This window comes from Taudactylus pleione, unplaced genomic scaffold (genome assembly GCF_031769625.1).
Source record: "Taudactylus pleione unplaced genomic scaffold, aTauple2 ptg000726l, whole genome shotgun sequence".
Taxonomy (NCBI): Eukaryota; Metazoa; Chordata; class Amphibia; order Anura; family Myobatrachidae; genus Taudactylus; species Taudactylus pleione.
The window spans coordinates 5,574,482-5,597,946 of NW_028285128.1; the positions used below are offsets into that span (position 1 = coordinate 5,574,482).

A 23,465-nucleotide genomic window follows, 5' to 3' on the forward strand; every position below is an offset into this window, starting at 1 on the left:
AATGCTTCTCATTGTAAGAAAATTAACTTTCAGGTCAATGGCGCAGACCGGCTCCAAAGGGGTGAGGCCGCTTGGGGAAAAGGGGAGCAGATGGACTGCTAAGATGCGCTTGTTGTTCTGCCTGCTCGGTTGTGCTTTATTTCCTTGCATGCAGGTGAAAGGGGAAAAACAAAAGAACTCTATATGGCTCCTGCATCAGCAGACGGCCAAGCAGCTGAACTCCACTAACTGTTGGATCTGTTCTCATGTTCCTGCCAACCATAAAGGAATCCCTTTGCATGGTATCCCTATATCAATGAATGATCTTAACCTCACAGACTATAGCTATAATGTTGAAATAGATATAAATCACACTGCTCACAATGCTATCTCAGACCTAGGAATATACTTAGAAATTGCTGGTATAATCTCTCCACCCACTATGTGTATAGGGCCTATGTACGTTAACCATGTGGCCGAACTAAAAGGTAGGAATTGTAGGAATGTTACCTTAGTGTTTAATATAGAATACAAGGAAGCTACATGTGACAAGGTGGATGGGAACTGTAATAATCAATGTTGGTGTGCAAATATGAAAGCTCTTTGTGCCCCTAGGTGTGCCTGTCCTGACCAGAAGGATGAGGATGATGTGGAGTGTAGGACCCAAATGTACAAAAATATGGTATGCTTTCAGAGCTGGTTGGGAAACCATGGTAAGATAATTCCCAGGGTATTGAAGCAAGGGCTATATTATATTTATGGTAATAGAGCCTACTCCTAGCTTCCTATGGGGGCATGGGGTAACTGCACTATAGGAAGAGTTGTACCAGCCATAAGGCAACGTGCAAATGTCTCTTTTACCAATATGATAGAAACAGGCCCTAGGGAAACTCGATACAAGAGGGAATTGTTTACTACAGCAGATAAAGCCTGGATGTGGTTCCCTGCCTGGACAGGTTGGGGAATTGAATTAGCGAATAAATTGAATAATTATGCAAACATTATGGATGGGATAATTAATGAAACCACAAGTGCCATCCATGCTATAAATGAAGAAATAGCCCAAATTAGGAAAGTGACCTTACAAAATAGAATGGCTCTTGATTACTTGATAGCCATAGAAGGAGGAACTTGTGCTATCATAGGTGAGGAATGTTGCACTTGGATTGAGCATACACATGACCCCATAGAGGCGCACATGAATAAAGTAAAAGAATTACAGAAAAAAGCTAAAGACATATCCAAGGAGGGATGGAATCCCTTCTCCTGGATGGGGACAATTGGTGTCTGGTTTAATAATATGTTGTCAGATCTGATAAAACCCATAGTGATAGTGATAGGACTGATTGTATTTCTTTTGATTGCTTGGAAAATTCTAATGTGCTGTATTTTGCATTGCAGGAAAGGTGTGGATCCACTTATTTAATGGGAAGAATGATAACAGCCACAGAGATGACCGTCTGATGGAATAGCCCAACTGCCCATCTCTTCTGAAAGACCCCTCAGCTGTTGTAAAGATCTGGGTGGAAGACATCATCTCTGAAAGAGGGTCCCGCAGGTGCACTTTGTCAGTTTGGACACCGCCCAGAGGAAGTTTTCTCCCTCGTGAGTGAGTTCGACGAGTCAGTCATCTTGATTCCAGCGAATTCACCGAGTGGTCTCTGTGCCCTAGTGCACCTCCGGCTGCTGTTATAGTTCTTATTGATAGAGAGTGTTTGTGTGAGATTGCTTAATAAAGATGTGTGAATGCTGACCTGGATGGTGGCAAGGGCGGTACTTTAGCCAGAGGGTCCTTTTGCTCATACCCTGTCTCTATTGCACTTTGTCATCCTATAAGACCTGGGGGCATCAGAGTACTGGGTGGACCTAATCTGCCTGGGAAAAGCGTCTGCTATAGGTGAAGACATTAACATGCGGGTGCAATTTACTGCAGGGTATATGGCAACAGAGTCAGTGTAGTCCCAGTTGTCTAGGTGGTGTGGACTATCCCATCACCTTCTCTATCTCAGTAGTACTGCCATTGCTGCCATTTCAGGTGGTGTTTATATGTGTGATAATGAAATTATCAAAAGGGTGAGAATTGTTAAGGAAATAAATGGGTCCCAGCAATCCTATCCTGCAATATCATTTATTTGTTCTCATAGGCAATATATAAATGTGTTCGTGACATGCGTGACAAATAAGTTGGTCTTTCTTTGCTTTTGGTAAGCTTCATCACGCTATTTCATAAACCCTGCACCCTCTATCTCAAATACAGTAACAGATGGCTTTCGATAAGGATCACCACCCTGGAAGCCTACTTGGATAGGTCCAGCCATGGGTGGAGGGGTGCTGGAGTGTGTATGTATATTGTAAGCTGTGTGAGTTGAGCAATGGAAGCAGTAGCAGCGGCCGCACATATGATAATTACCTGCAAGTGAACTGTGTCACTTAATTGTAATCATTGCTTCTGCAAAAAAACAAATATATATTTCGATTTGACAGCAGCTGTTTACGTTGTCTTTATTTTCCACAACAATCTCTACATTCCTGGATGAGAGAGCGGGATGCCGCCTATCTCATTCATACACATACAAACTCTGCCACTCGCACTTTTTTGTTATGTCAACAGTGGCAGGGAGTAAACGTCGGAGATGTCACATTGAAAGTCTCTGCATATGCAGATGACTTACTATTGTACTTTAGGAACCCACATTCTGCCATACCTAAACTTCTTCACATCTTGGAAAATTTCCACGTAATCTCCGGCTTTCTGATAAATTACAACAAAACGGAAGCCCTGGCCTTACATACAGATGCAACTAAAGATTGGAAGGATTCTTTTCCCTTTAAATGGGCTAGGACAAATTTGAAATACCTAGGTTTTAACATTTCGACACATCCCTCAAACCTGTATTTGCTGCCCTGATACAATGCACACGTTTAGATTTTTAAAAATGGAAACACCTACCACTCTCATATCTCGGTAGATGTCAGTTAATCAAAATTATATCTTTTCCCAGGATTTTATATTTCTTCCAGATGCTTCCTCTGCTTCCCTTGGAATCTGATTTAAAATTGATTAACAGAGCGATCAGTAAGTTAATTTGAGCGGATAATAAACCCAGGATCTCAGTATTCAAACTTACTCAGCCACCCACTTTAGGAGGAACCAATCTTCCTTGCTTAAGATCCTATGCCATAGCGCCAAATTATCGCTATGCAATTGACTGGATCAAGGGAACAAATGGATTTGCTGACACTCTGGTGGAGCAATCTTTTAGCACTGATGTTCAATTAGTTAGCCTATTACATTCACATCCCTCATTTTCCCAACTCATGTAACACAAAACTTACTACTACATACTACTTGCATGGCTTGGCGACAAGCCAGAGCTCAAATGAAAGTCTCTCCTAGCGTCTCCCTATTTCTCCCCATTAGTCATAACCCGGGGTTTACTGCTAGGTTGTTAACGCAGGTTTTTTAAGACCTGGAGCTTACAGTGACTTCGATATATAAATTAATAGATTTATCCACCATGAAGATTTATTCTCACAACCAGTTACAGGAAAGATTCCCTCGTCTTCCAATCCCAATATTTATCTAGTTCCAAGTACGTAGTTATATCACCGCTTTAATCCCTCGACTCCCCATTTCACCTGGGAAAAGCGATTTGGATGATGTGTTGTCTCGCTGCCCTTCTATGTTGTTCTCCACTTCCACACTATACACTTATCTACGCCGGGAAATAAATTTGGAGGTGGAGACAGCTGGAGTTGCTAAATGGCGTTCTACATTTCCTTCCATATCTCTACCCACTATTTTTAAATCTTTTGTTAGACTTAATAAACAATTAATCTCGGCATCTTACGCTGAAATGCAATATAAATTATTGCATCGCGCCTATTTCACCCACAAATTAAGATTCCTTACAGGCGCTTCTACAGACTCTAACTGTTTCAAGTGCAAACAACCTGATGCAGACCTCATGCATTGTATGTGGTCATGTGCAGAGGTACAAAGGTTCTGGTCCCTAATACACACATACTTTATATATCCACCATGTTGGGAATTAGTTTCGTATTAACACCTGAGTGGGCCATGTGGTATATTATGCCATCGTCTGGGTCATTCTGTCCTTCTAGAGGTGCCCATCTGCTACTAGCAAAGATTGCAGCAGCTGCAAAGAAAACCATATCCCAATGGATCTCTGCTGACACTCTAACACTCAATCTTCTACACCCTAGAATATTGTATCTATTCAATATGGATTGGTTAGAATTATCTCTTAATAAAGATAAAGGAGCAGAGAATTGTTTTGACACCTGGCTACCGTATGTTCACACATTACCGCCTCAGGTCAAAGATACACTCCATGCTGTAGTCCAACTTACAGCTTGGTACAATGAAGAAACCCTGTCTACAGGTTCTACCCCCTTTTAGATTTTGTAACACTATGTTCCTCATGGACTTAGATTTGGTTTACTGCTGTACACCTACTGATGTCTTGCTATTTATTGACCATTAAGTTGTAATGTTCATTGCAGTCTTACAATAAAATAAGTTTAAAATAAAAAAAAAGACAGCGGTGTCACAAGTTCTCCTATTTATTCTGCTATTTCCATGGATGACAGATCTCCGGAGCTTACACTAGGGCTGGTCCTGGAATGGAGAAATATGTAAGCGGCTGAACATGTCCAGGATCAGTGGCGTAACAACTGCCCCCGCGTAGTGATATGATATAATAATATAAAGGTATTGGGCAGAGGGTGCCGGTGTAGAGATATGATATATAATGGCACTATACATCGCGCTTACCATGCCCCCTTCTTGACGTTTAGCAGGTGATTGGTTGAGAGCAGCTGTCCCCGCCCCTGGTGATGTTACGCCGCCTGATTGGAAATGCTCGCAAAATTGCGAGTGCCTGCTAATTTGAGAGACAGGATGAGGCGTTTGTGGGTGTTAACAGGGGAAGGTGCTTGAAAACGGGGAGTGGAGATCCGAATGCAGGCGTGCCAAACGGTCAAAACGGGTGTTTTAAGGATGTGCATAATTAACAAAGCTGCGTCATTGACCACGTCACTTGGTTGTTTCTTAGCCTGAACTGTTCGCATGATTGCGGTAGGAAAATCCTACCACAAGCACTGCGAGCAGTTCAGACGCCTTTTGATGTACTCGATTAATCAAATAAATAGCGGAGATGACGAAGGATGCGAGCGGCCAGGGGGCGTCTTTACAAAATAGCGAGCACATGTTTCGTTCACTCGCTCAGACATAGAGGCGTCAACAGACCGCAAAGAGCGAGCGCTCAATTTAAATAGCCGGACCCTTTTTCTGAACGAGCGAACGCAAATAGCGTCCGGCTCTGAATCAGGCCCTGAGTAGAAAGGCTCAGCGCGGGTCCCGTACCCCGGACTGTTGACATCATAGTCTCCAGGTACAGGCAGGGCCATCGGGTTCATGTCTGGAGGATATGGGAAGCGGAGCGGAGCCAGAGAGGAGGCAGGTGAGACGGCACACTGCTGCTAACCCAGTGCAACCCTGTGCCTGTCCTGCCTGTGCACTACCCTGCTCACCTCAGTGACTGCCAATGCCCAGCCTGGCAGCATCCTATTCCCGCTGCCTGCACTTCATTCTCACCTCCGGACACCACCCTGTCTGCTCTGCACCCTCACACACATACCCCCTTATACTAAACACCCTGTCTCATCCCCCCTCACACCACGCTGTCTGCTCTGCACCCTCACACACATCCACCCTCATACCAAACATCCTGTCTCATGCCAACCTCACAACACCCTGTCTCATGCCAACCTCACACCACCCTGTCTGCTATGCACCCTCACACACATCTCCCCCTCATACCATACACCCTGTCTCATCCCCCCGTCACACCACCCTGTCTACTATGCACCCTCATGCACATCCCCCCTCATACCAACCACCCTGCCTCCCCCCTCACACCACCCTGCCTGCTCTGCACCCTCACACACATCCCCCCATACCAAACACCCTGTCTCATTCCCCCCTCACACCACCCTGTCTGCTCTGCACCCTCACACACATCCCCCCCCCATACCAAACACTCGGCCTCATCCCCCCTCACACCACCCTGTCTGCATCCTTACATGGACAGTATAGGGAATCTATGTGTTGTTGTCCGGGAAAAGCATATTTTCTGAAGCCACACATGAAAGGTGGGGGGGCACCAGAAACTTTTTTTACAAGGAGGAGAAAAATGAATAGTTATGCCACTGTCCAGGATCATTGTTTTAGCAGTTTTACTTCACAAAAAAACATTAGACTCTAATTCAATCGCAAACGCAAATTAGGTTCACCAAAAAAAAATCACAAATTGCAGCCACATACAAAGTGACGGCGATGACTATTTTAAGTGTGGGTCGGGGACAGGAGCCTATGCGCCTGATTTACGCCAGGCACACGTCACAGACACTTACGTCTCACTTGCACCCATGTTATAGAACAATTTTTTTAAATGTAACAACCATATTCGCTATTACGCATCAATTAAACTTAAATCCTGTCCATGACCGTTGCTACAGCATAGCCGCACGTGCACAGTGCGACTTTGATGCATGCGCAGTGGCAAAAAAAAATCCTCCTACTGCTTCCAACATTAACATTGTGTGCAACTCTGGATTAAACCCAAGGAATTGGGTAACTGGCAGGTTATGCTGGAACTTGCAGTGCCACTACCGGCTGAGACCTGGACTAGATGGCAGACATAGACCACTCCTGAAAAAGACCAAATAATAATAGATAATGAGAATAGCCTCCGGCTGGACAGGATGGTACCATGCAGTAAGAAACCAGGGACAGATCCAAAAAATTGTACCCACTGTAAAAATCTGATATCAGAGCTGTCACACCCCATGCATTAGTGATGATATCAGGCTTCTATGCTATAATAACACAGGGCTAGGCAACGTGACGCACTCCAGCTCATGTGGTACTACACATCCCAGCATGCCCTGCCACAGGGTTATAAGGCTCTAAAACAGGGGTCTTCAATCTTGGCCCTCCAGCTTCTGTGGAACTACACATCCCAGCATGCACTGCCACAGTTTTAGCATGATGTTATATTAAAAAGGTGGCAATGCATGCTGGAATGTGTAGTTCCACAGCAGCTGGAGGTCCAAGGTTGAAGACCCCTGCGCTGACAGCAAAGCTGTGGCAGGGCATGCTGGGAGGTGTAGTTCCACAGCAGCTGGAGTGCCACACATTGCCTAACCCTGCTAAAAAACACTAGTGTATAAAATAAAGTACCCCTGGCATGAAGGAGCAGCTCCCCAGCAATAATATGTAGGTGCAGGGGGATGCAGGAGCCTTCCAGTACCTCTCACACATACCAGTGTTCTCACAGCCCTCCCTCCAGGCTTGTTACTTTCAAGGTACCATGGCGACGGCCTGACCCCCACTCTCTGATTGACCTGGCTAAAACATGTTCCCAAATGTCAGACAGTGGTCTGGGGTCGTCTCCTTTTTCTTGAAGACTGAAGCTGGTTGACGATAAGGATTTGGGCTTAAGGAAAATGTCTCCTGTACTGGAGACAAGTTAAGTATTTCAAATAATAATAATAAAACAAATGTCAGAAATCAGAATTCTGTTTTGCTACCAGTGAGTGATTGGCTCTCTGCTGCCGGTAATACCGTGTTTCCCCGATAATAAGACACTGTCTTATTTTTTTTTTTGTTAACAAAAACACCATAGGGCTTATTTTCGGGGTGGGTCTTATATTAATTTTGACAGCAGTGCCCTTATGCAGGCCCCCCCTTGCAGAAGTGTCCCATATGCAGGCCACCACCTTGCAGAAGTGTCCCATATGCAGGCCCCCCCTTGTGGAAGTGCTGCTTATGCATGCCCCCCCCCTTGTGGAAGTGCCGCTTATGCATGCCCCCACCTTGCAGGCCCCCTTGTGGAAGTGCCGCTTATGCAGGTCCCCCCCTGTAGCAGTGTCCCTTACTGCAGTGAACTTACCTGACTCGCCGCTGTCGGGATGTCGCTCTCACCTGCGCGCTGACTGGATCTAACATGATCCAGCAGGCGCTGCCGCACAGGATCCTCAGCGCGCGGGTGACGTCATGACGTCACCCGCGCACTGCATGACTGGGAACGCTGGTCTCTGCAGCGTTCCCAGCTGAAAATGAGTTCAGGTAGGTCTTATTTTCGGGGTAGGGCTTAATTTGGACCGGGTTTCGAAAATTAGGGGTAGGTCTTATTTTCGGGGTAGGTCTTATTATTGGGGAAACACGGTATGCCTCACAAGCTAGCATTTGATTTCCTGTGGAAGCAGAAGAGCAAGTTTGTGTCAGAAGTTCCCTGGTGTGTACCCCAAATGGATGATACTACGTGCACTCTCTCCAAAAACAAAGAATTCCGAGTTTGCATGGAATTATTTTTTTTTATTACTGTACTGTAGGTGTAGTGCGGTGTGTATAGAAAAAGTAGGATATAAGGAGATTGTTGGGTGATTTGAGGGTACTTAAAAAAACAGATAAAAATGTATTATTTTTCAATAAAAAAAATACTGTAATTACATTTGGGGCGATTAAACTAACAAGTTGATTTTGGGGTAATTTGAGGCCATTATTTAACCCCTAAAAATGACATGTAATTAGTGGACTAATTAAGCTCATTGGAAATTTCCAATTGCCTAATTAGTCATTAGGGAGGGGGGCAAGGGGTTCTGCAGGTTGTTCCAACATTGTATCCTTAAAATAAAGATTTTCCCTACCACGGGTGGTATTTAATTAGTTTCACGTCCGCGATAAAGTTTCACCTGCCCGACTTTCCGCCTACATCGTGTGTTTTAGATGCGGAAACTTATCGTGCGCTCCCCCACTATTCGCCCTATTTTTTCCAAATCACTTGAAAACGACAAGCTTCGAAGTCGGAACAGGCGGAAAGTGCTGTCAGAAAAGGGGAAATCAGCCCGAACCCCCCAAAAAGATGCACTAACATTGGTGATAAATATAGATGTGCCCGAATAGCCCTAATAAATGTATTTGGGGTACTTAAGTTGTGTTAATAGCTTCTTATTAGCGTCTTTGCACAAGTGGTGAAGAATGGCATAAAGCAGTATTTTGGGGTGAAAATAAGTAGTCCTGACAAATTTGGGGTACCTGGAAATGGGTGCTAGCATAAGTCTCTAAAGTGAAGGTTTAAAAATCGTGAAAATCCTGCAATCCTAAAAACACCTGACCCATCCTTGTAGACCTCAAAAAAGTCTATTTCGCTAGCTTTTATGCTTGTCCCCCCACTTTTTACTTTTTTCATCCCCAAAAGGAAAGTACTTTTTTGGGGTGTTTTTTTTTTCAGAATTTTTTGACACAGTTGTCCTTTGGGGAGCTGTCCCAAGGGTTCTGAGTGGTTTCCCCACCTTTGCACCCCAAAATAAAAAATTTGCACTTTCTCCTACATTCAGAGGCAAATCTTTTTCGCCTATTACATTGCAGTGACTTTCCGTGTACGTGAAAAGCGGCTGGAATTGAATACGGAGATTAGTTTCCGCCACGTAAAAAGCTGAGATTGGCGATACTTTTCCGTGGATCTCGGCTTTTCGCGTCTAATTGAATACGGCCCCATGTCTCACCCTCAGGGAGGTGCGGATGGGAAAATTTTAGTTTACTCTGACTGGCTCAGTGCGATTTGCTAATTGGATTGCAACATGAATTTGGAATGTGAATTTGCAGAGAAAACGTCAACTTGCACCTCACAATTTGCACCTAATTGGATTCGTCCATGTCAGTAAGTGGTGTGTATTGCAGTGTCTGTGTCAGTAAGCAGTGTGAGTCATTGTCCGTGTCAGTAGGCGGTGTGTATTGCAGTGTCTGTGTCAGTAAGCAGTGTGAGTCATTGTCCGTGTCAGTAAGTGGTGTGTATTGCAGTGTCTGTGTCAGTAAGCAGTGTGAGTCATTGTCCGTGTCAGTAAGCGGTGTGTGGCTGTGTCCGTGTCAGTAAGCAGTGACAGCGTCAGTAAAGAGGGACGCAGGAGGGGCGTGGGCATATAACAGGTTAGACAAGAATATATATGAAGTCACTGCTTTTGCTTTAGATAACTTGTTTTGTTTTCTTACATTACAGCCTCCAGCCTCAGAGAGTCCGTCTGGACCCCAGCCGTATAGCGGTGAGGTCACACAGCAGATGTAGCAGCAGCATCCTACCTGCAGCACCACCTGAGATCCAACTTATCTGGGCAAGTAAGTCAGAACCAGAGACTGCTCTGGTCACACAGGGGGCATGTGATATAAATGCTAGCGGGCAGGGGATGGCATGTGAGAACCTCTGGTTTGCAATTGGTGACATGTGGAGGCCATGGGTAGGGCATGGGGCTCGCTGGAAGGACGAGGGTTACATTGGAGTGTTGTGTGTAGGGCGCAGGGCACACTGGAATACTGTGCCTTTCAGGAAAAGTTTTTTTGTGGTACGCTCCCATTTTGCTAATTTTATTACTTTGTTTTGTATATGAAAATAAAGTTACTGTACTTCACTATGGGAGTTCTCTTATTGTGATTTACTTGGAGGTGCGGTTGACACTGCGGGGGTCATTTATACTGGTGTGTTGAAGAAGATCTTTTACCATCCTGATTATTTGCATTGGAGAAAGTATATTAAGAAGATTATTCCATCTAAAGAATCTATTAACTTTACTAACTTTTTAAAGAGAATTTTCTAACTAATTTTAAATGACTGGGCCTGATTCAGAGCCAGACGCTCTGACCAGAGTGCTCACTCTGAATCAGGGCCCTCCTACCTAAAAATGGAGCGGCCTCTTGGACGCTCGCATAGCTGTGGGTTACCACCCACAGCTTATGCGAGCGTCCATGATGATGGTCGCGATGGTCAAGACCATCGCGACCATCGGGCTTGATATGAGACCCCGTGGTAGGGTCTCGTGGCCACAAGCCCTGGAGTGATTTTGGCTCTATCAGAGCCAAAATCACTCCCACTGACATCACTAGTGATGTCAGTGGGGCCGGACCCAGACGGTAGGTGTTCCCATGGGAACGCCTCCGTCTGGCAGCCATGCCCCCGGCACGCACACCAAAGGGGGTGTGCTGTCAGTCACCATCGACAGCACACCCCCTTTGGTGCGAGACTCTGAGCGACAGCTTGGCTGTCGCTATGCGGGTCTTGCGCATGCGCACGACAGAGTTCCCTCCCTCGTGCGCATGTGCATTAGGGCACCATCGACCCGCTTAAGAGCATCCTACGCTCGTGAGCGGGTCTGAATTAGGCCCTCTGTGCACTATATTTCCATTAGTGTGAGAATTGACCTTAGAGGAGGAGCGCTTGAGTTTACTTTTCTGTTTTTGTAAGCATCTGCTCCAGGCCCAGGGTGCAGCCTTTTAGGGCAAACAAGAGATGCAGCCGCGTCATTGCTGCACCTTGCCAATTTAATAAGAAAAAGATTGGACCACTGACCTGGCTCCAGTTTTCCCGTGGGACCCTCACCCCTGCTGAGCCAACCTGTTTGCCACCTCGGAAGTCAGCAAATTTGGTACACAGGCTTATTGCAGAGTGTGATGTGATTGTGCATTAATAGTGTACATGGGGCTACATTAAGTTGTAATAACTTTAGGAAGAAAACTTTAAGTCCATGGACTTGCCCTGATTTATCTTTGCTTATTATTACAAGGAGCTCACTATTGCCCCAGAATGACTCTCTTGAGAGAACTAGTGACTCGGGCAGCAGGTACATGTGCGCAGATAAATATTGGGCCCAGTACAGAGGAATTAGGCTGTGTTTCTGGCCACAGCAGGCCCCCAGGCAGTCCGGCCTCTGATGGAGCCCCTACATGTGCATGATGGAGACCCTGTGTCTGATATCTGACCTACCATGGTTATGCAAATCAGTGATGTCACAGTGGCCAGTGATGTCATAACACAGGACAGCCAGTGAGGCTCACCCTCAGCAGAGACTTGCATTATAGTTACAGAATCCTAGTAAGTTGCATTGTTTTTATTATAAAGCGCATTTTTCTCTAATTCTACTACTGGAGAAGCTTCTGGGAGGCTGTAAGACTAAATGTGAGGCATCATGGCCTCGTCTAGGTAAGTGACTGGTTGTGTTGTGTTTTTAAAAATAGAGATTTCCTAGTTACAAATGTAATATTTATGATCAGATTTACAATTATGTGGAACACCAATTATAGCTAATTTATTTCACCAAGTACATAATACTGTGACTAATTACACAAACACTGATAGCATCCAAAATAGATCAACTTATAATTGTGCTTCAAATTCTTTGAAACAGAAGCTGAGATACTTTAAAGTTTCACTGTTTGTTTGTTGTTGTGGGGAGTATTATTATTATTATTTTTTATAGTTTTTTTTATTGAAACACCATAGAAAATGACAATTACAAAATTTGTTTAAAAAATAGAATATCACATCAATCCGTTACATAATAGCATATAATAGAATTGTTTTTATTTTTATTTTCATATGAAACCACTTGAATTCTTTTAATATTACTAAAAAAGCGTTCTCATCCTCTACACCCGGCCTGGACAACCTCTTGCTCCCCAGCTGCTGAGAAACTACAAATCTCAGCATGCCCTGCAACAGTTTCGCTATTAGGAAATGCTAAAACTGTACCAGGGGCATGCTGGGACTTGTAGTTTCACAACAGCTGTAGAGCCACAGGTTGGCTGTACACAAACTTCTTTAATGTAGTTGTCTCTTAGATAAGTCTGGAAACACACCAGCCCTCATCCTCCTCGTTATAAACCACCCAATCCGCTTATAAAGATAAATTCAAAATGATCCAAGGAAACAATTTGTTCTGTTTTGTTATTGTCATGTTGGAATATTAGGAACAGTTTTATGCTATCAAAATTCTGTTCTTAGGGGCCAATATACTTGTGTTCATTCTAGCACCCTGCACCTGTCATAGCCCGTGCAGTTCCTCTTTTCTGCCTGGGGTGTCGCTCTCTGCTCTGGTGTTTCTAGCACACTCAGCTGATGCAACACACTGCCGAGATACAGACCAGAGTGTGCTAGAATGAAGACTAATGTAATCTGACCTGCAGAAGTATATGCCTTATTACTGCAAACCCATTACCAACATAACTGTAATAATGCATATAGATAATAACAGTAGCATTACTGTAGTATTGGCATAAACAGGCTCAACGCATTCAACCAATTGGACTCTGCTGCCACCTGTTAAGGGGTGACGCTGTGCACTGACTGCAGATGGCATGGGGTGACACTGTGCACTGACTGCAGATGGCATGGGGTGACGCTGTGCGCTGACTGCAGACAGCATGGGGTGACGCTGTGCTCTGACTGCAGACGGCATGGGGTGATGCTGTGCACTGACTGCAGATAGCATGGGGTGACGCTGTGCGCTGACTGCAGACGGCATGGGGTGATGCTGTGCACTGACTGCAGACAGCATGGGGTGAGGCTGTGCACTGACTGCAGACGGCATGGGGTGATGCTGTGCTCTGACTGCAGATGGCATGGGGTGACACTGTGTGCTGACTGTAGACGGCATGGGGTGACGCTGTGCTCTGACTGCAGACGGCATGGGGTGATGCCGTGCACTGACTGCAGACAGCATGGGGTGACGATGTGCACTGACTAAAGTCGGCATGGGGCGATTCTTGTCACTCGGTTGGCATTGGGCTCAGCTGCAGAGCCGCGGGCATATATAACTGACTGAACTCAGTACTGCCGCGTTCCAGCTCACTTTAACCCCTGCTTATCTGGTCCCATAAAGGTAATTTTATACAACAACAGCACCTTGAGATCCACTTATACTAAAGCACCAGCTCACAGAATAGATTACATATGACATATACATAAAGGAGGATTATTATTTGCACTTTTAATTCACAATTTTGTTTTTGCATCTCTATCTTTAGTAAGAGAAAGCGGAAGACGAATAGAGAATCGGCATCAAGCTCATCGCTAGAAGCCGATCCAGGTAAGACAGGAGCCAGAAGTCTTTATACACCTTCAGTAATATATCTGTCATTTTGACATAGAGTAAAGCTGGGTACACACCTGGTCGAGCATCGCTCTCTCTACCCTCTGTCTCACAACTACATTCCCTCACCTATCTTGCATGTACTTGTTCTGGTTTAATGTGTGATTTGTGTTTTGTATGAAGAACACACCATGCATAATGTCTTGCCTTGCTTCCACAGCATGCATTTTCTGTGGTCGTGCAGAGAATGACGTGCCCAAGTATGGAGAGCTGCTGCGTAACGCCAAGGAGAAGCTGACTGTCCACCACTACTGCCTGGTAAGTATGGAAAGTGATGATGCATCAGTTATAGCAGCTGAATTCAGCCTATTACACAGTAAGGTGCAGATTTATCACAGTCTGCCATATTTATGCAAATGTGATAATCATTTTGTCCTATGGGCCTGATTCAGCTTGGAACGCAAGTCTGCGGACACACACGCACCCTGCTGATGTTTGCGTTCTGCGCATGCGTATGCATCGCAGTGCATGAACCGGCCGCTGCGATCGGGAAGCGATCGCAGTGAGCATGCAGTCCCATCGCACAGTGATTAACAGGAAGTGACCGTTTTTGGTGGGGGTGGAGAGAGGGGGGTGGTCGAAGGAACGCAGGTGTGCCAGTGCGTTTTAACGCCGTTACAGGGGCCTGCATAATAAAGCCCCTGTGATGGCATACGCAGCCTGAGCTCTAGATACCAACAGGAAGTTTAGCAATTTCTGAGTCAGGTCAGCTCTACCACAACTGTGCGTCTGGGTCCGATGTTACACCATGTTACTGACGTTTTTGCAGACTACTATAGGTATTGCGGATGTAAGTATTGGGAAGTGGGCGGCTTACTGAAGTGGGTGGCGTCTGAGTATAGTGCTGTGATCGCATTGCGAATGCATTCATTAGCATATTTTCACGAAGGCCGGATGCGTGTGATTGCAGACTTGCGATCCATCCTGAATCAGGCCCTATATTCACAAGGTGATAATGTAAATGTTTACTCAAATTTATCAATCTCCTCTTCCCGGGAGGCCAGTGCCGATAAGAGCCAAGTCATGGTAAGCTTTTGAAGCAGAGAGATAGCTTGTGGGTGTTTTGGGCAGAGGTGTAGAGAATCGGGCAATGGGGAAAGCGTGTGGCCTAATTGTGGGAGGTGTGGCAATGCCCCCTTAGGAGGGTGGTGCTGTGAGCCCCTCAGCCTAGCGCAAAGCCACGGGAGGGTGCGATCAGTGTGATAGCTCCCCCCAAAGGCAACAAATTGTTCTACCAAATTAAACCATATATTTTCTGTTAATTAAAATGGTGGAAAAATAAAAAAAAAAACATTTTGTTTTGATTTTTAACTTTAGGCATTAAATATTATTGGAGTCCTCTCCTAAGGATATGTAGTTATCTGCGCAGTTTCATTAACATGCTAAGTGCATAAAACATTATAAAACTGTATTGGAGCATATATTAGCGATACAAGTGTTCCTAATTGTTATCTCCCCTCTCTCCTATCCAGTTACTATCCAGCGGTGTGCTGCAGAGGGGCAGTGACAGGCAAGGCTTCTATGGGTTCCTGTACCCAGACGTGCGGAAGGCAGCCAGCCGTGCGGCAGAGCAGGTGAGGAGCTGATCGTGCTGATACTTTCTCATGTCATGTGAGGAATTCAACGGAGAACTGAATGACACATATTTGGCCTAATTGGGAGTTTATTGTATTCCCTGATAATCCACAGAGAATAAAATAAACAGCTTTGTGACGCCACAGTGAGAACGGCTCCGTCTGGAGCCGCGGTGCAGAATGACTGTGGAACTGCAGTGACCAGGAAGGTCAGAATCCACTCAGCCAATCAGAAGTGTTTTCCCAAGGTGGCCGACAGATTCTGGGGAGTCTTATTTATATAAAATGTTTGGGTCTATAGACCTAATTCAGAGGTGGATGCATTGCAGGTGTTGGCGCAGTTGGCCATTGTGTTTTTTTTACTGTTCATGTGTCCTGATGGTTTACCGACTGTGGTCGTAGTGAGTATTTGGATGCAGAGCAGACAGTGGGTGCTTGTGGAAAGAAATGGGGGAGGAGGTGGGGGTTGTAGCTAGTCTAACACAATTCCCCAAATAGTCTTTGGGAGCAGATAAGCGATGCCGCCTGTCAGCGGTAATGCAGATCTTTCTGCTTCCCCGAGCCAGTGTGCTGCTAAATGCACATGTGTGATCCAGCTTGTCGGTTCCTGCATGCACAGAGGACTGGAAGCTCAGACATGCACTTGCACTTCCCTAATATTAGGAAGTAAAGGAGTCTAGAACAAAGGTTAATTATAGTGGGGAACCTATTTACACTCATTGTTCATGTTTTGCTCAGTATTGTAATTAGTTAATCATGTTTTGCAGCCCTGCACAGTGTGCAAGAGGACGGGCGCCTCCATACGCTGCAGCAGGAAGGGCTGCGCTGAGACCGTGCACTTCCCCTGTGGCCAGGAAAAGGAATTTATATTCCAGTATTTCAAGGAGTTTCCGTGAGTAATCCATTTGCTTCTAGGTATATAGGGCTTGTTACAGTGGGGTTTGTTGTTTGAACATCTCACAATTTATTCTGTAATATCTGTTTCCCTGCAGATCATTTTGCCCAAGGCATCGGCCAGTTCAGAAGGCTGCGGTACAGGACGGACTAAGTGCATGTACCATATGCCTGGAGGAGCTGACCCCCGCCCCTGCATATGATGTGATTAAGAGCCCCTGCTGCAAAAACACCTGGTTCCACAGGACTTGTCTGCAGGTGAGCTATGGCTTTACTATTTACTCCTCACTATCAGAGTCACCGGGAGGAGGCCAACCAGGAGAGAGCCGAGGCATGAGAGCCAATGGAGTGGAGGGTTTGAAGCTGATCCCGGTGTCCGCTCTCTGTATATGAAGGACGATTGCTTTATGACTGTAGATATATATTTGGTATTTCATCAGAACTTCTTACATTACAGATGCAGGCATTAAACGCAGGGAAGTATTTCCTGAAGTGCCCCATATGCCAGAACATGGCGAGTTTCCAGCAGGAGATGCTGCGAATGGGAATTTACATTCCCCACAGGTATATGTAACTATTGTATTTATCTAGAACATAAAATCCAGCTCCATCACAGAGGCTTTGCCGGAACTCTCGCTCGGTCGCATAGCTATATGCATTAGGGGTGTGCACCGGCCACTTTTCGTGTTTTGTGTTTTGGTTTTGGATCTGGATCTTTCTTCGTGTTTTGGATCTGGATTGGTTTTGCCAAAACCACCCTTCCGTGTTTTGGGTTCTGGGTTTTGTGTTTTGGATCTGTATTTTTTTTTTAAAAAGCATAAAAACAGCTAAAATCACAGAATTTGTTGGTTTCTCTGCTCCTATGCTATTATTAACCTCAATAACCTTAATTTCCACTCATTTCCAGTCTATTCTGAACACCTCACACCTCACAATAGTGTTTTCATGTCCAAAAGGTTGCACCGAGGTAGCTGGATGACTATGCTAAGCGACACGAGTGGGCGGCACAAACACGTGACCCATCTAGGAGTGACACTGCAGTGGCAGACAGGATGGCAGTTAGAAAAACTAGGCCCCAAACTGTACATAATGCAAAGAAAAAAAAGAAGTGCAAGATGGAATTGTCCTTGGGCCCTCCCATCCACCCTTATGTTGTATAAACAGGACATGCACACTTTAACAAATCAATCATTTCAGCGCCAGGGTCTGCCACACAACTGTGGCTGAAATGATTGGTTCGTTTGGGCCCCCACAAAACAAGCTGGCAATTAATGTGTCCCTGCACAAACTGGCTCTACGGAGGCAAGATGTCATCCTCATCCTCCTCATCCACCGATTCCTCACCCTCTTCAGTGTGTACATCCTCATCCTCACAAAGTATTAACTCGTCCCCACTTGAATCCACCACCACAGGTCCCTCTGTACCTTCTGGAGGCTGGTCTCCCTGGAAGAGCTGATAATTCATTTTGATGAACATCATCTTCTCCACATTCTGTGGAAGCAACCTCCTACGCCTTTCGCTGACAAGGTTCCCGGCTGCACTAAACACTCTTTCGGAGTACAGGTATGGACTGTCTGACATGCCTACTTGGATGCTGTCACCGATGTAATCCTCCACCATTCTGTCAATGGTGACAGTATCATATGCAGTGACAGTAGACATGTCAGAAATTGTTGCCAGGTCCTTCAGTCCGGACCAGATGTCCAAACTTGGTCCTGCCTGCCCTGCATCACCGCCAGCGGGTTGCTTAGGATACCTAAGTTTTTTCCTGGCAGCCCCAGTTGCGGGAGAAAATGAAGAAGGAGCCGTTGACGTGTCACGTTCCGCTTCAGCTGACAGTGTGTTCACCAGCAGGTCTTTGCACCTCTGCAGGCTTGTGTCGGCCGGAAAGAGAGACACCACATAGGCTTTAAACCTAGGATCAAGCACGGTGGCCAAAATGTAGTGGTCTGATTTCAACAGATTGACCACCCTGGAATCCTGGCAAAGCGAATGAAGGGCTTCATCCACAAGTCCCACATGCCGAGCGGAATCGCTCCGTCTTAGCTCCTCCTTCACTTTCTCCAGCTGCTTCTGCAAAAGCCTGATGAGGGGAATGACCTGACTCAAGCTGGCTGTGTCTGAACTGACTTCACGTGTGGCAAGTTCGAAGGGCTGGAGAACCTTGCACAACACGGAAATCATTCTCCACTGCGCTTGAGTCAGGTGCATACCCCCTCCTTTGCCTATGTCATAGGTGGATGTATAGGCTTGTATGGCCTTTTGCTGCTCCTCCATCCTCTGAAGCATATAGAGGGTTGAGTTCCACCGCGTCACAACCTCTTGCTTCAGGTGATGGCGGGGCAGGTTCAAGAGTGTTTGCTGGCACTCCAGTCTTCGGCACGCAGTCGCTGAATGGCGAAAGTGGCCAGAAATTTTTCGGGCCACCCAAAGCGTCTCCTGCACGCCCCTGTCGCTTTTCAGAAAATTCTGCACCACCAAGTTTATTGTGTGAGCAAAACATGGGACGTGCTGGAATTTGCCCAGATGTAATGCCCGCACAATATTGGTGGTGTTGTCAGATATCACAAATCCCCAGGAGAGTCTAAGTGGGGTAAGCCACTGGGCGATGATTTCCCTCAGTTTCTCTAAGAGGTTGTCGGCGGTGTGCCTCTTACTGAAACCGGTGATACACAGCGTAGCCTGCCTTGGAACGAGCTGGCGTTTCTGAGATGCTGCTACTGGTGACGCTGCTGCTGTTGCTGCGTAAGGTGATACATCTACCCAGTGGGCTGTCACAGTCATATAGTCCTTAGTCTGCCCTGTTCCACTTGTCCACATGTCCGTGGTTAAGTGGACATTGTGTACAACGGCATTTTTCAGGACACTGAGGACACTTTTTCTGACGTTTCTGTACAGTCTCGGTATCGCCTGCCTAGTGAAGTGGAATCTAGACGGGATTTGGAACCGGGGACACACTACCTCCATCAATTGTCTAAATCCCACTGCACTAATGGCGGATACCGGACGCACGTCTAACACCAACATAGCAGTCAAGGCCTCAGTTATACGTTTTGCTTCAGGATGACTGCTGTCGTACTTCATCCTCCTCGCTAAGGACTGTTGGAGGGTCAATTGTTTAGTAAAAGTAGTGGTGTTCCTACTTCCTCTCTGGGATGATGAACGACTCCCAGCAGCAGCAACAGCAGCAGCAGCAGCAGTAGGCGTAGCAATGCAGGATCCTCCAGAGGAATCCCGGATAGGAGAGTCAGTCATGCCAGTGACATGGCCTGCAGGACTACTTCCGATCCTGACTAAGGAGGAAATTGACGAGGAGGGAGTTGACGGTGTGGTTTGCAGGCGCTTGGATACAACAGGACAACGGGATTTAGGTGTCCCTGGACTGCTTACGGTCTTAGCCAAAGTTTCTGAACTTGACAGTAACTTTTTATGAACGCGCTGCAGGTGCCGTATAAGGGAGGATGTTCCTAGGTGGTTGACGTCCCTACCCCTACTTATTTCACCTTTACATATGGTACATATGGCAAGACAGTTGTTGTCCGGATTTGGATAGAAATATTGCCAGACCAAAGAGGTGGAATGTTTGGTCTTCTGCCCAGGCATGACCGTGATGGGCTTTTTCATCCCACGGACAACAACTGTCTCCCCCGGAGCCTGATTTAAACAAACCACATCACCATCAGAATCCTCCTCGCCAACTTCCTCCTCAGCGCCAGCTACACCAGTATCCTCATCCTGTTGTACTTCAACAGTGACATCTTCAATTTGCATATCAGCAAGTGGACTGTGGGTGCTCCTTTCAGCACTTGCAGGGGGCGTGCAAATGGTGGAAAGAGCCACCTCTTCCCGTCCAGTGCTGGGAAGGTCAGGCATCGCAACCACCACCACACTTGGACTCTCCTTGGAGATTTGTGATATCTTCTTAGAAAGCACAGTTCTTCGCTGTGCTTTTGCCAGCTTATGTTATCGTCTATGTCATGACTAGTGGCAGCAGCTTCAGCACTAGGAGGAAGTGGTTCTTGATCTTTCTCTATTTTATTTTTATCGGAGAAAGTTTGGTCCTCCATTTATGTTATATCGATTTGATATATACGTGCGGCTAAACACAGAAAATAATTTTTTTTTTGGTTTGGACTGGAGTGTACTTTGGGGGTTACAGCACCCTTTAACGGTCAAGCCAGCCGGCCCTTATGACACAGGCGCACTCTTGGCACTACTTTGTTGATGCACGTGCGGCTACTGCGCACACAATTCACAAACACAGAAAATAATTTTTTTTTTGGTTTGGACTGGAGTGTACTTTGGGGGTTACAGCACCCTTTAATTGTCAAGCCAGCCGGCCCTTTACTTATGACACAGGCGCACGCTTGGCACTACTTTGTTGATGCACGTGCGGCTACTGCGCACACAATTCACAAACACAGAAAATAATTTTTTTTTGGTTTGGACTGGAGTGTACTTTCGGGGGTTACAGCACCCTTAACGGTCAAGCCAGCCGGCCCTTTACTTATGACACAGGCGCACGCTTGGCACTACTTTGTTGATGCACGTGCGGCTACTGCGCACACAATTCACAAACACAGAAAATAATTTTTTTTTGGTTTGGACTGGAGTGTACTTTCGGGGGTTACAGCACCCTTTAACGGTCAAGCCAGCCGGCCCTTTACTTATGACACAGGCGCACGCTTGGCACTACTTTGTTGATGCACGTGCGGCTACTGCGCACACAATTCACAAACACAGAAAATAAATTTTTTTTTGGTTTGGACTGGAGTGTACTTTCGGGGGTTACAGCACCCTTTAACGGTCAAGCCAGCCGGCCCTTTACTTATGACACAGGCGCACGCTTGGCACTACTTTGTTGATGCACGTGCGGCTACTGCGCATACAATTCACAAACACAGAAAATATTTTTTTTTTTGGTTTGGACTGGAGTGTACTTTCGGGGGTTACAGCACCCTTTAACGGTCAAGCCAGCCGGCCCTTTACTTATGACACAGGCGCACGCTTGGCACTACTTTGTTGATGCACGTGCGGCTACTGCGCACACAATTCACAAACACAGAAAATAATTTTTTTTTTGGTTTGGACTGGAGTGTACTTTCGGGGGTTACAGCACCCTTAACGGTCAAGCCAGCCGGCCCTTTACTTATGACACAGGCGCACGCTTGGCACTACTTTGTTGATGCACGGTCGGCTACTGCGCACACAATTCACAAACACAGAAAATAATTTTTTTTTTGGTTTGGACTGGAGTGTACTTTCGGGGGTTACAGCACCCTTAACGGTCAAGCCAGCCGGCCCTTTACTTATGACACAGGCGCACGCTTGGCACTACTTTGTTGATGCATGTGCGGCTACTGCGCACACAATTCACAAACACAGAAAATAATTTTTTTTTTGGTTTGGACTGGAGTGTACTTTCGGGGGTTACAGCACCCTTAACGGTCAAGCCAGCCGGCCCTTTACTTATGACACAGGCGCACGCTTGGCACTACTTTGTTGATGCACATGCGGCTACTGCGCACACAATTCACAAACACAGAAAATAATTTTTTTTTTGGTTTGGACTGGAGTGTACTTTCGGGGGTTACAGCACCCTTAACGGTCAAGCCAGCCGGCCCTTTACTTATGACACAGGCGCACGCTTGGCACTACTTTGTTGATGCACGTGCGGCTACTGCGCACACAATTCACAAACACAGAAAATAATTTTTTTTTTGGTTTGGACTGGAGTGTACTTTTGGGGGTTACAGCACCCTTAACGGTCAAGCCAGCCGGCCCTTTACTTATGACACAGGCGCACGCTTGGCACTACTTTGTTGATGCACGTGCGGCTACTGCGCACACAATTCACAAACACAGAAAATAATTTTTTTTTGGTTTGGACTGGAGTGTACTTTTGGGGGTTACAGCACCCTTTAACGGTCAAGCCAGCCAGCCCTTTACTTATGACACAGGCGCACGCTTGGCACTACTTTGTTGATGCACGGTCGGCTACTGCGCACACAATTCACAAACACAGAAAATAATTTTTTTTTTGGTTTGGACTGGAGTGTACTTTCGGGGGTTACAGCACCCTTAACGGTCAAGCCAGCCGGCCCTTTACTTATGACACAGGCGCACGCTTGGCACTACTTTGTTGATGCATGTGCGGCTACTGCGCACACAATTCACAAACACAGAAAATAATTTTTTTTTTGGTTTGGACTGGAGTGTACTTTCAGGGGTTACAGCACCCTTAACGGTCAAGCCAGCCGGCCCTTTACTTATGACACAGGCGCACGCTTGGCACTACTTTGTTGATGCACGTGCGGCTACTGCGCACACAATTCACAAACACAGAAAATAATTTTTTTTTTGGTTTGGACTGGAGTGTACTTTCGGGGGTTACAGCACCCTTAACGGTCAAGCCAGCCGGCCCTTTACTTATGACACAGGCGCACGCTTGGCACTACTTTGTTGATGCACGTGCGGCTACTGCGCACACAATTCACAAACACAGAAAATAATTTTTTTTTTGGTTTGGACTGGAGTGTACTTTCGGGGGTTACAGCACCCTTAACGGTCAAGCCAGCCGGCCCTTTACTTATGACACAGGCGCACGCTTGGCACTACTTTGTTGATGCACGTGCGGCTACTGCGCACACAATTCACAAACACAGAAAATAATTTTTTTTTTGGTTTGGACTGGAGTGTACTTTCGGGGGTTACAGCACCCTTAACGGTCAAGCCAGCCGGCCCTTTACTTATGACACAGGCGCACGCTTGGCACTACTTTGTTGATGCACGTGCGGCTACTGCGCACACAATTCACAAACACAGAAAATAATTTTTTTTTTGGTTTGGACTGGAGTGTACTTTCGGGGGTTACAGCACCCTTAACGGTCAAGCCAGCCGGCCCTTTACTTATGACACAGGCGCACGCTTGGCACTACTTTGTTGATGCACGTGCGGCTACTGCGCACACAATTCACAAACACAGAAAATATATTATTTTTTTAGCACTTGGG

At 46.1% G+C, this 23,465-nt stretch overlaps 1 pseudogene; it reads left to right on the forward strand.

Moving 5' to 3' along the window:
- Positions 1-295: 295 nt before the first annotated feature.
- LOC148477318 (syncytin-2-like) lies at positions 296-1,405 on the forward strand (annotated as a pseudogene).
- The last annotated feature ends 22,060 nt before the right edge of the window (positions 1,406-23,465 follow it).